This window comes from Pseudorca crassidens, chromosome 11 (genome assembly GCF_039906515.1).
Source record: "Pseudorca crassidens isolate mPseCra1 chromosome 11, mPseCra1.hap1, whole genome shotgun sequence".
Classification (NCBI taxonomy): Eukaryota; Metazoa; Chordata; class Mammalia; order Artiodactyla; family Delphinidae; genus Pseudorca; species Pseudorca crassidens.
The window spans coordinates 91,575,412-91,590,272 of NC_090306.1; the positions used below are offsets into that span (position 1 = coordinate 91,575,412).

At 37.5% G+C, this 14,861-nt stretch overlaps 1 protein-coding gene across 2 annotated transcripts in view; it reads right to left on the reverse strand.

Moving 5' to 3' along the window:
• Nucleotides 1–14,861, reverse strand: part of PRDM4 (PR/SET domain 4) — a 43,991-nt gene that overhangs the window by 1,580 nt on the left and 27,550 nt on the right. The window lies entirely within an intron of this gene.

The following is a 14,861-nucleotide window of genomic DNA, read 5'->3' on the forward strand; positions in this document are numbered from 1 at the left end:
GAAGTAGCAATACAATTACTAGTAGGAGACTTTAGTACCCTACTTTCACCAATGGGTAAGCTCATTCAGACAGAAAATAAGGAAACATCAGCCTTAAACGACACACTAGACCAGATGGACTCAGACATATACAGAATATTCCACCCAAAGCAAGAGAATACACATTCTTCTCAAGCACACATGGAATATTCTCCAGGATAGATCATATATTACACCACAAATATGAGTCTCAATAAATTTAAGAAGACTAAAATCATATAAAGCATCTTTTCTAACTACAGTTATGAAACTAGACATGTTACAAGAAGAAAATTGGAAAATTTCACAAATGTGAGGATTAAACAACATTCTATTGAACAACTAATGTGTCAAATCAAAAGAAAAGAACAATGAAAATGGAAATACAACATACCATAATTTATGGGATGCAGCAAGGGTAGTTCTAAGAGGAAAGTTCTTAGCAATGCCTACCATCAAGAAACAAAGATATCAAACAAATGACCTCACTTTACACCTCAAGGAACTAGAAAAAGAACAAAGCCCAAATTTAGTAGCCAGAAGGAAAAAGATCATGGAAATAAATGGAATAGAGGCTAAAAAGACAATAGAAAAGATGAAACCAAGAGCTACTTTTCAAAAAGATAAAACTGACTCAGTAAGGGAAAAAAAAAGAGATGAGGACTTAAAATCAGAACTGAAAGGGGAAATGTTATACCTCAATACCCCAGAAATATAAAGGATCATAAGAGACTACTATAAGCACCGTACATCAACAAATTGGACAACTACCAAGACTGAATCACGAAGAAATAGAAAATCTGAACACACCAATTACTAGTAAGAATGTTGAGTCAGTAACCAAAACCCTTCCAGTAAAGTCCAGGACCAGATGTCTTCAATGGTGAATTATACCAAAGTTAATACCAATCCTCAAACTCTTCCAAAAAATATAAGTGGAGGGAATACTTCCAAACTCATTTTAGAAGGCCAGCATTACCCTGATACCAAAACCAGACAAGGATGCCCCAAGAAAAGAAAATTAAAGGCCAATATCCCTGATAAAAATAGATGTGAAAATCCACAAAATATCAATATTAGCAAACTGGATTCAACAATACATTAAAAGGATCATACACCATGACTGAGTCAGATTTACCCCAAGGATGTAAGAATGGTTCAACATCTGCAAATCAATTAATATGATACACCACATTAACCAAAAAAAAAAGGATAAAACTCATAGGATCATCCAATAGATGCAAAAAAAATCACATTTGACAAATTCAGCATCAATTTATGGTAAAAGCAAGGTGGGTATAGAGGGAATGTACCTCAACATAATAAAGGACATATATGACAAGCCCACAGCTAACATATTCAGTGGTGAAAAGCTGAAAGCTTTTCGTCTAAGATCAGGAACAAGACAAGGATGCTGCCACTCACCACTTTTATTCAACGTAGTATTGGAAGCCCTAGCCAGGGCAATTAGGAAAAATAAAAATCCAAATCAGAAAGCAGTAAAATTGTCACTGTTTGTGGATGACATAGTATGTATAGAAAACTCTAAAGACTCTATTAAAAAAATTAGAATAAATTCAGTAAAGTTGCAGGATACAAAATCAATACACAGAAATCTGTTGCATTTCTATACGCCAATAACCAGCTATCAGAAAAAGAAAAGAGCAATGCCATTTACAATTGCATCAAAAAGAATAAACTACCTAGGAATAAATTTAATGAGGAGGTGAAAGACCTATACATTGCAAACTAAGACACTGATGAGAGAAACTGAAGACAAATAAGTGGAAAGATATTCAGTGCTTGTGAAGGAGAAGAATACTATTGAAATGCAGGAACTAACCAAAGCAATCTGCATCTTCAATGCAACCCCTGTTAAAATTCAAATGGCATTTTTCACAAAAGTTAAATAAATAATCCTATAATTTGTGGGGAACCACAAAAGATCCTGAATAGCCAAAGAAATCTTGAGAAAGAACAAAGCTAAAAGCATATGCTTCTTGATTTCAAACTATATTACAAAGCTATAGTAATCAAAACAGTATGATGCTGGCATAAAAACAGATACAGATCAATGGAATAAACAGCCTGGAAATAAACCCACACATATGGTTAATTTACAACACAGGACCAAGAACATACAATGGGAAAAGGGCAGTCTCTCTTCAATAAATGGTGTTGGGAAATGACCACTATCTCACACCATACACAAAAATTAACTCAAAGTAGATTAAAGACTTTGACTAGTAGACCTGAGACCATAAAACTCTTAGAAGAAAACATACACAGTAATTTCCTTGACATTGGTCTTAGCAATAATTTTTTTGGATCTGACAAAAAGCAATGGGAACAAAAGTAAAAAACAAGTGGGGCTACATCAAACTAAAAAGCACCTACACAGCAAAAGAAACCAACAAAATGAAATGAAGAGGCAATCTACAGAATGGGAGCAAATATTTGCAAATTATATATCTGATAAGGGGTTAAGATCCAAAATGTATAAAGAACTCATATAACTCAACAGCAGAAATCACCCAGTTTAAATATGGATAGAGGATATGAAAAGACATTTTTCCAAAGAAGACATACAGAAGCCACAGGTACATGAAAAGGTAATGAACATTACTAATCATCAGGTAAATGCAAGTCAAAACTACATCAGATGTCACCTCACCTGCTGGAATGGCTATTAATCAAAGACACAAGAAATATGTTGGCAAAGATCTGAAAAGAAGGGAACCCTTGTGCACTGTTAGTGGGAGTGTAAATTGGTGCAGCTACTATGGAAAATGTATGGAGGTTCCTCAAAAAATTAAAAATAGCACTAACATGATCCAGCAATTCTACTTCTAGGTATTCATTTGAAGGAAATGAAAACACTAAAACAGATACATGAACCACCAGTGTTCACTGCAGCATTACTTAAATAGCTAAGACATGGAAACAACCCAAGTGTCTGTCAATGGATGAATAAAGAAAATGTGGGGACTTACCTGGTGGTGCAGTGGTTAAGAATCCACCTGCCGGGTTTCCCTGGTGGTGCAGTGGTTGAGAGTCTGCCTGCCGATGCAGGGGACATGGGTTTGTGCCCTGGTCTGGGAGGATCCTGCATGCTGCGGGGCACCTGGGCCCGTGAGCCATGGCTGCTGGGCCTGCGCGTCCAGAGCCTGTGCTCCGCGACAGGAGAGGCCACAGTGGTGAGAGGCCCGCGTGCCGCAAAAAAAAAAAAAAAAAAATCCACCTGCCAGTGCAGGGGACACGGGTTCAATCCCTGGTACGGGAAGATCCCACATGCAGCGGAGCAACTAAGCCCGTGCACCACAACGAAGAGTAGCACCCACTTGCCGCAACTAGAGAAACCCTGTGCACAGCATTGAAGACCCAACAGCAACAAATAAAAATAAATTTTTTAAAATGTGGTACACACACACAATGAGTCATAAAAAAGAAGGAAATCTTGCCACTTGTGACAGCATGGATATACCTTGAGGGCATTATGCTAAGTAAGTCAGAGAAAGACAAATATTGAACTGTATGATCTCACTTCTGTGTGGAATCCAAAACAAAATCCCCACTACCACCCAAGCTCATAGCTATAGAGAACAGACTGGTGGTTGCCAGAGGTGGGGAGAGTGGGTGAAATGGGTAAAGGGGGTCAAAAGGTATAAACTTCCAACTATAAAATTAAGTCCTGGGGATGTAATGTATAGCATGGTGACTATAGTTAATAATACTGAATTATGTATTTGAAAGTTGCTAAGAGTAAATTTTTAAAGTTCTCATCACAAAAATTTGTGTGGAGTGATGTTAACTAGATTTATTGTAATCATTTCACAATATATACAAAATCTAATCATTATGTTGTACACCTGAAACTAATGTTATATGTCAGTTATATCTCTATTTTTTTAAAAAAGGAGAGAATGGGGGCTTCCCTGGTGGCGCAGTGGTTGAGAGTCCGCCTGCCGATGCAGGGGACACAGGTTCATACCCCGGTCCAGGAGGATCCCACATGCCGCGGAGCGGCTGGGCCGGTGAGCCATGGCCGCTGGGCCTATGTGTCCGGAGCCTGTGCTCCGCAACAGGAGAGGCCACAACAGTGAGAGGCCCGTGTACTGCAAAAAAAAAAAAAAAAAAAGAAAAGAAAAAAAAAAAGGAGAGAATGTAAAACAGTAAAGATGTGCCCCCTCAGGCAAAAGACAAAGACAAAATATATCTTAATTGCCTCTGCCATAGCCAAAGTATATCACTTCTACCAAATGTTCTATTTCTCCTAACTCCTCTCCTCCTTTGTTATACGAGTTAAATATAACAAAAAGAAATGCTATGACTATATTAAAAGCAAAGTAGTGACTCATAAATATGGTTTCCTAGAACTCTGTGGTAGGTTAATTGGGAGTACTCTCTGAAACAAGACCTGTAAGGAAAGAGGGATGCAGAATTATGTGAAGGGATAAGCTGAACTGATAGGAACTTTCCACAGATGTCCCATTCAGATCTCTAACCCTAAAGCTGAAATGACCCTCCACAGAAGTCCTAAACTGAGGCACTGTCACTGAGCATTTACCTGTACACCAACCAGTCGTTTGGTTTAGACTGCGTGCAGGAATGAGCAGGCATTGTCTCCCTGGGCAAGGCAACTGCCATAAGCTGAGAGCCATCTCCAGAGAAGAATTCAGCTGTGAGCAGTCATAGGCCAGCACCTCTGGAAAGAGCTTGTTATTTGTGAAAGGGATTCTGGGTGGTTCATCCCAGCATCCACTACACAGTTCAACATCTATTTCCACAAATGCCAGACTAAGAAATACAGATCATAGAAAATCCCAAGGAACTAAGTCATTGAAATATTGCAGCAACAGGAGAAAACAAACAAAGTTGTACCCAATTTGGGGACTGTTTTTTTTCTCGAGGAACATGCGCGGATTACAGAAAGGTAGCTAAAGGCCTGAAAAGCCAAGCATAGATTTTTTTTTCTTTATTAACAGTGAAGTGCTAGTGGGAAACAACTGGTATTGAGAGGCATCAAGTAGGTAGGTGGAGCTTGAATAACCTCCCAAGGCTTTGAGTTGATCTAGAAGTAATGACTAACCAGAAACTGTTCCTCCCACAAACAGACTGAAGGCCAGTTTTGAATCATCTGAATTATAATTCATTAATGTAATCCAGGATTGCTAATACCCTTACCTGCCTACCAAAATGACAAATCATTTGGAAGACAGAGGAAGACAGCATCATATGGGGCCACACATTTTTATTATACTTTGATATGTAATAATCAGGGCATAAAAATAACCAGGTACAGAAGGAAACAAAACATAATTGAAAACTGGAAAAAAAAAAGACAATAGAAAGAAACACACAGGAGATCCAAATAAAGGAGTTATTGGAAACAGATTTTGCAATAACTATCTTTAATATGGTCAAGGAAACTTAAAAATGGAGAATCTTGGCCAAGAACTAGAAATTATATTTAAAATATAGAACCTAGAACTGAAAGACATAATAATAGAAATGAAAATCTCCATAAATGGCCTTAACAACAGATTAGATGTAACTGAGAAGAGATTCTCTAGAAGTAGAGGAGAAAAAGGAGAAAAATGGGACAGAAGCAATATATGCAAAATTATTGGCTAAAAGCTTTCCAAGAATAATGACACCAAATTAATGATTTATCAAATGACAGATTTGAAGGCACCAGTAACCCATGCAGAATATACCCAAAAAAACCGTATCTAAGCACATTATGGTAAAGTGCTGAAAACTATAGCAAAGGCTAAGGCACAACCATAGTGAGGCAGGGAGGAGAATTTAAAGGAGCAACAACTCACCTTACAGATGAATTTGTAACAAAAATAATGGAAGCTGGAGGATAACAGAAGTATATAGTCCAGGTACTGAAAGTAAATAGCAGCCATATTTGAATTCTACACCTACAAAATGATTCTTCAAGAACAAAAGTGAAAGTTATTAAAAAACCCAGAGAACTTCCTGTCAGGAGGCCCACACTAGAATAAATGAAGAGGCAAATATTAAAATACACAAAAGATAAATAATTCTGTGACAAAGAGAAATTGAATCTAAATGAAAGTGCCTGGAAAGTATTGGTCAACACGTTTTTATTATAATTTTTGATACGAATAATCAGGGCATAAAAATAATCAGATAAACAAAAAAACATAACTGAAAACAAAAAAACAATAGAAAGTGCTGAAAGAAGATAGTAGCCAAACTTGAATTCTATACCTAGCAAAAATGTCCTTCAAGAACCGTAAGGTGTTCCCTGATCACTATAACCTAAAATGGGGGTTGGTGAGTTTTCCAAAAAACAGCCAGATAGTAAACATTCTGGATAGTTAGCTAGCTGCGTCTGTCACAACACTCAACGCAGTTGTAGCACAAAAGTAGCCACAGACAATACATAAATGGGCATTAAAAAGTGAGAGAGATAAAAGGGAGACTCTTCTTTCATTTTCAAATACTGAATGCCTATTCTGTATCTAGTGCCGTTCAGGCATGGGGAGATTCAGTGTGAATAAGAAAAGTCTTTGCTTTCCACCTAATGGGACAATTCTAATTACAGATTTTCTTCCTATTAAAAGTGAATTTTAGCAAGCAGTAAAAATTAGTTTGATTTATGAGACCCAATCCTAACTTGGTAGAATAAAAGAGCTATCAGTTCATGAACCATTAATATTTCCTGTTTAATTCATGAATATGACTTCAGTCATTTCAGTGTGAATCCTGCAGAATATCACTCCAAGTCAGACACTGGTATAAAGGTACAGCAACTTGGGTTCACCAAAATCTCTCTAGAAAGGACAACAGGCTGAAGGACGGAGTAACTATTTTGGTTTTCTTTGTTTTGATTTGGCTTTTAATTCAGTATCAAAACCAGCCCCAGACTAGTGATAGCTAGAGGCAGACTTCTAATAGGTTTAAACTCAATAGTTAATTTTCTCTCAAATTTTGTATTCTCCTGTAAAGAATAGCTATAAAAAATGCATCTTTCCTGGACTTCTCAGGAAAAGTTAGGTATAAAAAGTAAAGAGGGCTTCCCTGGTGGCACAGCGGTTAAGAATCCACCTGCCAATGCAGGGGACACAGGTTCGAGCCCTGGTCTGGGAAGATCCCACATGCCGCGCAGCAACTAAGCCCATGCGCCACAACTGCGCTCTAGAGCCCGCGAGCCACAACTACTGAGCCTGCATGCCACTACTGAAGCCCATGCACCTAAAGCCGGTGCTCCGCAACTAGAGAAGCCACCGCAGTGAGAAGCCCCTCAAGGAAGAGCAGCCCCCACTCGCCACAACTAGAGAAAGCCCACGTGGAGCAACGACCCAACGCAGCCAAAAAAAAAAAAAAAGAAAAGAAATTTCACTGTTTTATATAGACATATGGCACTGCCTAAATATATATATAACTCATTATTATACATATTAATATAAGAATTCATATTTAACACATTTTTGACTGGAGATGTATTACAGCCACAAGCATTAGTTTCTGCAAAAATCCGCCAGTCAATAATTTGTTAATACTTATAAAAATTTTAAATGGTAAAATAAGGGTGACATTCCTATTTCCAACTTGGAAAGTACTAGGTCTGATGAATGCTAGGCAAGGAGGTGCATTCAGAGCCAAGAGAATGTGCCTCTGAAGCTATTCCTTAGAGTAGATCTGGACACCTGGGATCAAAGAACTGGCCTAGGCTTGCAGTTGCTGCCAAAAGCCAGCACAGGCAGTGGGTGAGACATCTGAGCAGACAGGCAACAGAGGCAGTCAAACCCAGGAGACTGGGGAACATGGGGATTCAAATACAAGTCAGGATTGTAGATTTAAAAGGAAGCTCAATTGTGCCATGTGGACTGAGAAAAAAATTCCAATTGTTTCCTACCATAGGGATTTACCACTCTTAAGTGTGGATAGATCTGAGCCCAGAGATTAGTGGCCTAGAGAGAGTGCCTATCTGGAAAGGAAAGTGGGAAAACGAGATGTAGCATTATTTTCATCATTGGTGGTTTGTTGGTGATTGGTGTTTTCATTAGGTAGTACGTGGAAATGCTATGGGGTTGATCCTGTCTGTCAAAGTGAAAAATCAATACTAACTTAAAAAAAAACAAAACCTAGATATAGGTAGCCTCCAGCTAATTATATATCAGAATTCAAATTCACTGAGACCAATTATTTTAAAAGCAGAATCAACTTATTTTGCTGGGGGGACGCATTACACAGGGGTAATGATCAGGCCTTAACTGTTCAGGACAACCCCAACTGTACGTTGTAAAGTTCATTACATCTTAAAGCTCATGTTATAAACATGACATCTTAAAGGTAGTACATACTTTTTTTTTCCTGGTCTTTTCAAGACAAGTAAAGTAATAAAACAAAAAAACATAATGTCAGAGCAAACATCCAGAATGTGGGTTCAAAAATAACTCTATGTTTCCATTTCTAGCTATGACAAATTAGTTTGTTATGCTCTTCCACTGAAAACAAGAAAGGCTGAACAGAATGCATGCAACATCTATTTGAAGTCACTGGAGAGTTTCTAAGGCACCCGAGACTTGAGGGGCAAAGATCCTGGGAAAAGAGACCTGTAGAGAAGCAACCTAGGCTGGTTTTCTTCTCAGGCATTTACTAATTTTTATGTTGTATGAGGTGAGAAACTAAAAGGGAAAAAAATGTAGGTGAAAAGTACAGCAGAGCATTCAGCAGTCTCACAATGCTAAAAAAAAAAACAAAAATTGAACTTAAGGACCTCAAGGAGGGAGGTTTCCAAACACTTCAGGCTCTTATTGTGACCCCTAGACTAGAAGTTGAGGTGAACCAGACACAGAGCCAGCTTTATAAAATCAGAAGCCCAGCCTTGAATAAGATCAGTTCTTGACTGGATTGAGATGTTCCTGCTCTAGTTGTTTGCTAGAGAATATGGTGAATCCTCTCTGGAAGAGGATAATTTCATCCACAGCTTCCAGTTTTTCCATATACAATCTCTAGCATCCCATCAAAAATTACCAAGCATAGGGACTTCCCTGGCGGTCCAGTGGTTAAGTCTCCGTGCTTCCACTGCAGGGGGCACAGGTTTGATCCCTGGTTGGGGAACTAACATCCCGCATGCCGCTCAGCGTGGCCAAAAAAAAGTTAACAAGCATACTAGGAAATAGGACCAAAAGAGAAATGGACCTGAAAGGAATTCACACAATTGACTTCTACTGGACATGGACTTTGAAACAGCCAAGATTGATACATCCAAGAAAAGAGAAAACAAGATTGACTATGTCACCAGAAAACTGAAATCTGTAAAGAATTAAATGAGAATTCTAGAACTGATATATTAAATAGGGAATTTTATGTATGGGATTAATGAAAAATTAGACACAGGTGAGGAAGGATTAGTGAACTTGAGGGTAGGTCAACAGTAAATATCCAGGCTAAGTACAAAGAGAAAAAAGTATTTTTAAAAAATCATAAGATACATATTGGACATGGTACAAAAGTCTAAACTACATGTAATTGGAATCTGAGAATGGAATGAGAGAGAGTGATATTCAAAGAGATAGCTGAGAATTTTTCCCAAACTGATGAAAGCCATCAAGCCAATAAGCACTTGCGGAAAAATGCTCAGCATCACTGGCCAGAAGGGAAAACACAGTAAGATACCTCTTCATACCCACTAGAAAGGCTATAATTAAAAATACAAGTGTTGGTGAGGATATGGAGAAGCTGAAACCTTTCTATATAACTAGTAGGAATGTAAAGTGATGCAGCCACTTTGGGAAACAGTTTGGCAGTTTCTTAAAAAGTTAAACATAAATTTACCATGCAAACCTCCTAGGTATATACACAAGAGAAATAAAAATATATCCACACAAAGACTTGTATGCAAATGTTCAGCAGCATTATTCATAATAGCCAAAAAGTGGAAATAATCCAAATGTCTATCAACTGGTGAATGAACAGACAAGATGTGGTGTATCCATACAATAGAATTCTGCGATAAACAAGAATGAACTACTGACACATGCTGCAACACGAGTGGGCCTTTAAAACACACTAAATGAAAGAAGCCAGACACAACGGGTCGACCACATATTGAATGAATTGCATTTACATTATCAGAAAAGGCAAATCCATAGAGTCAGTGGAATAATAATTTCCTGGGACTAGGGGTGAGAATGGGAATGAGTGCAAATGGACACAATGGATCTTTCTGGGGTGATGGAAATATTTTAAAATTGGATTGTGGCAATGGTTGCACACCTCTGAACATACTAGAAACCATTAAATTGTACATTTTAAATGGATGTATTTTATGGTAAGTAAATTACCCTCAATAAAGCTGTTTTGTAAAAAGATAAAGACATTTTAAGACAGAATGTCTTAAAACTGGGAAAATTCATTATCTTTAGACCTACATTAAACTTAAAAATGAAAAATGATCTCAGATGGGAACATGGAAATACAAGAAAGAATAATGATCAATACAGGTAAATTTAAATAAATATTATTTTGTAAAACAACAATAATAATCTTGTGTAGAATGTAAGACGTCTGTAAAATTAAAATGCCTGACAACAATATAAAAGGCTGGAAAGAGACGAGTAGAGTCAGGTATTCTACAATACCAACATTCTTTTAAAAGCAATAAAAGTACTAATTGATATTACACTCTAATAAGTTAAAGATGCGTGTTGTAATTTCTAGGCTAACTACTAAGAGAATAAAGAACATACAGAGCCAAAAGGGGGGAGGAGGAATGAATAATAAATACTTGATTAATCCAAAAGGAGAGAAAAAGGAATACAGAATGGAATAAATAGAAAACAAATTGTAAGATGGAAGATTTAAACCCAAATATATCCATAAGTATAATATATATAAATGATCTAAGTAATTAAGGGCAGATTATCCAAATATGTAAAAAAAAAAGTAACTGTATGCCACTTACAAGAGCCACACTTAAACATAAGGATACAGAAGAGTCAAAAGTCCTCAAAAAGTGGAAAAATACACACTATGCAAATATCAAGATTAATGTGATGCAGCTATTTTAATACCAAAATAGACTTCAAGGAAAGACATTATAAAAGCAGTGTCCTTTTTACAATGATAAAAGGATCAATCCAACACAAAAATACATTTCTAAATTTTTAAACATCCAGAAACATAGCTCCAAAATACATAAAGCAAAAAGGACGACTAAAAGGAGAAACAGACAAATCTACAATCAGACTGAAGATGTTTAATATACCTTTCTCAGTAACTGATACAACAAGCAGACAAAAAATTCAGTATGAGGCCTAGTTAACATGATTATCGAGTTGACTTGTTATTCATAGAACACTGTACCCAAGAAAAGCAGAACATACATTCTTTTCATATGGAACATTTTCCAAAATTGACCATATGCAGGGCCCTGAAGCAAGGTTCAACAAATTTTAAAGAACTGAAATTATTCAGTGTGTTCTCTGATCATCATGGAATTAAGCTAGAAATCAATTAGAAAAGATCAACTAGAAAATTCCTGAAAATTTGGAAATTAAGCCATTCATTTATAAATGATCCATGGGTCAAAGGAGAAAGCACAACAGAAATTAGAAAGTATTTTTAACAATGAAAAACAATGAAAGTCTAACATAAAAAAATAGGATGTAACTAAAGCTATATTGAGAAGATGATTTATAGCCTTAAAAGCATATTAGAAAAGAAATAAAATCAGTTATTCAAGCAGCCATCTTAAGAAGAAAAAGAATAGCAATTTAAACCTGAAAATGTGGACAGAAGGAAGAGTAGAAAGTAATGTCACAGAGACAGACATACAATACAGAAAATCATCAAAGCAAAAAACTGGTTCTTTAGAATACTAAGAAAGCTGATAAACCCAGGAGCAATACTGATAACAAAAGACACACACAAGTTATCAACAACAGGAACAAAAAAGGGGACATTGTTACAGATCCTAGAGACAAATAATTAATAAGATATGAACTTTATGTGACTAAATTTACACATTTAAGATGGAAAACTTCCTAGAAAAACATAACTTACCAGAACCGATACAAGAAAAAATAGAAAATATGAATACTGAAACACACTTAATATTCATATCAAACTGCCTGACAGACACATAAGCTACGTCAGAGAACCATGGAGTTATCCCTGATTGCCCTGAAAGAATATCTTCCCTCTTGTAGCCGTAAGGCTGACACAGGGATAAACCAGAAGCAGTCTGATCCTGCAGGTTACTGACTTACAACACAGGTTGAATTCATAGCTTCAGCAGATTTCTTAAGTGAAAATTACAGTATTTGGGGGTAGAAGTGCAAAACTGAAAAGTAGAATGGTAATATTTGAGAGGATTCTACTAACTCCAATCACCCCCAAACCCCAAAGATTTCCCTAGTCAACAGAAGCAGCTCCTCCTCCACTATCTAATGAGAATGGCGCTGACTTTCTTGAATACCCTGTAATGACCACACCAAAATAAAATTCCAATTCCCCTTATTTACCAGTCCTACTACCTCCTACTGCCTCTAACCTATGACTAAGACAAACCCTCAAATTCTGCATAATTCCAAAGACAAACCTTGTAAAAGAAAGCTTATATATTAACAGAATTACAAGAATTTCCTAACTCTTGAGGAATATGTGTCCAAAGGATTCTGAGGATGCTGGACCGGGAAGGAGAAACATAATTTAGATGAAACTGAATTTATTGTTTTGGGCACATTTCAATTCAAGTGGTCACAGGTGATGATCTAACTCATGTTCCAACCATGGGGGCCAGGCACAATTTTGTACCCCATCCTCTAACAGTAGCTGGATCCTCAGTGCCTTGAAACCCAGCGAGGTCAGACAACTAATGCAAGATTCCATTTCCTTGTGGATCTATTTCCTGTAATATTTCTGGATACCAATTACTTGATTAGCATTCTTATTTTCAGAAAACAGAATCCCCTCAAGCTAGTTTAAGCAAAAAGAATTTATTATGCAGTATAGATAGCTCATAGAATCACTGAAAAGGTTTCAAATGGAGTCCAGGCTGAATTCTAGGAATGACTCCCAATCCCATACCACAGAAGTGAGCTTGCAAGGTACAGTGCTGCTTCTACAATCAGGAAGCGACCTGCCACACCAGAAGGCCTCCATCCACACAGCCACCAGCTCCAAAACCACATCAGCCTTGGTAAGATCCAAGCCTGCATATTAAATAGACGCCTCAGGCCCTGCTTCTGTCCCCACATAACTCACTTCCGAATCAAAGTCTCACACAAGTGCATCTGATCAGAGAAACTGTGGTTTTGTTTGGAATCTTAGCTCTAAAGGAGTCTGGGAAGCAGGCATCCTTTTTCATAACAACGTATTGCTCAGTATGAATGTGCCATAATTTATTCAACATTTCCTTTCTGGAAGACACTTAGGCTTCTTCTGTCTCCGCTGTTAAAAACTGATGTATACCTTCATCCTAACTACACCCCTGTAAGAAAGGACTATGATCCTCAATATATCTTTTTTTTTTTTTTTTTGCATGTGTGTATGCTTCTGGGCTTGAGATTGAATTTCCTGGTCATAAGCCATTGTTTTTTCATCTCCCTCCCCTACACTTTATCTCCCTCCTCTACCCCCCTTAAAGTCTAACATGCTCCTTTCCCAAAGAGAACAAATATATACTGAATGAGTGGGTCATCCTGCTTTTCTTTGGCCTCAAAATACTACTTGCATTTGGGAATTTCAGATGCAAAATAGCCTGGCTCACTTTCTTTTTGCTACAGCATATCTGGGTCAGGCATCTTGAAAAAGTCCCTAACAGGATATTATGTCATCTCCCACGCTTTTGACTAATTCATTTTTCATAGCTGAGTGCCAGTTGTCTGTAACCAATTAAGAGCAATGGCCCATAATGGTGCTCTCTGCTTATAAAAATGCATTTCACAACCCCAGCACAAATATGCAACTAGTAGAGGTAGCAGTGTGATGCACCCTGAAATGAGGTGTCAGAACAGCAGCATGTGGAGTCACATGGAAGAGAACCCTGGAGGAGAAATATTTACATACATTTTAAAATGTACTTTTTAAAAAGTGCTCCCAGGCAGTGAAGTACTGAATATGAAATGTGGAACATCTTTATTTTTCTGAACTTCATTTTCAATAACCATAAAATGGGGGTAAAATCTACTTTTATAATGCTCTACGAGGATTAAACAAATGTTAAACTAAAATATACTACTGCTGTTACAAACGATATCTGCAAATAAATGTGTCACAGATGTCATAGAACATGTTAGCTAAGAAGGGCTGGAAGTTGTCTACTGACCAGTGATAGATCAGTCAAGAAGTAAATTTTCCCAAAGTTAGTACCCTTCTCCCTAAGTGATTTTCTCTCCTCATTCTGGCCATTAACAGATCTTGATGTCTGTCCTACCCCAAAGCCCAGCTCCAGCCTGTGCCTCAGCAAGTAGGCAGCAGCACGAAGCGGGTGGAGGGTGGAGAGGGCTGCTGCAGCAGAGGAGAAGACAAAAACCAAAGCGTGCTTTCCACGAGCTCCCTAACTCGTGCATATAAATATGCTTTGTCTAAATAGAATAATTTAAATGTCCTGTGTGACTGCCTTTAAAGACTTGTAGCCTGCCTATATGCCACGGTGAGATCCCAATTTTAGCCAGGCCACTACTGAAGAATCAATAAAGCTTGGTGGGCTAGGCGCAGACTGCACTTAACAGCCATGTAACTGTGTGTCAGTTACTTAACCTCTCTTGCACCTGTTTCTTCTTTATACTAGGGATCATCACAAGTCTACTGTGCAGGTTAAATGTGTTATTTAGAAAACATTTAGAACAATGCCT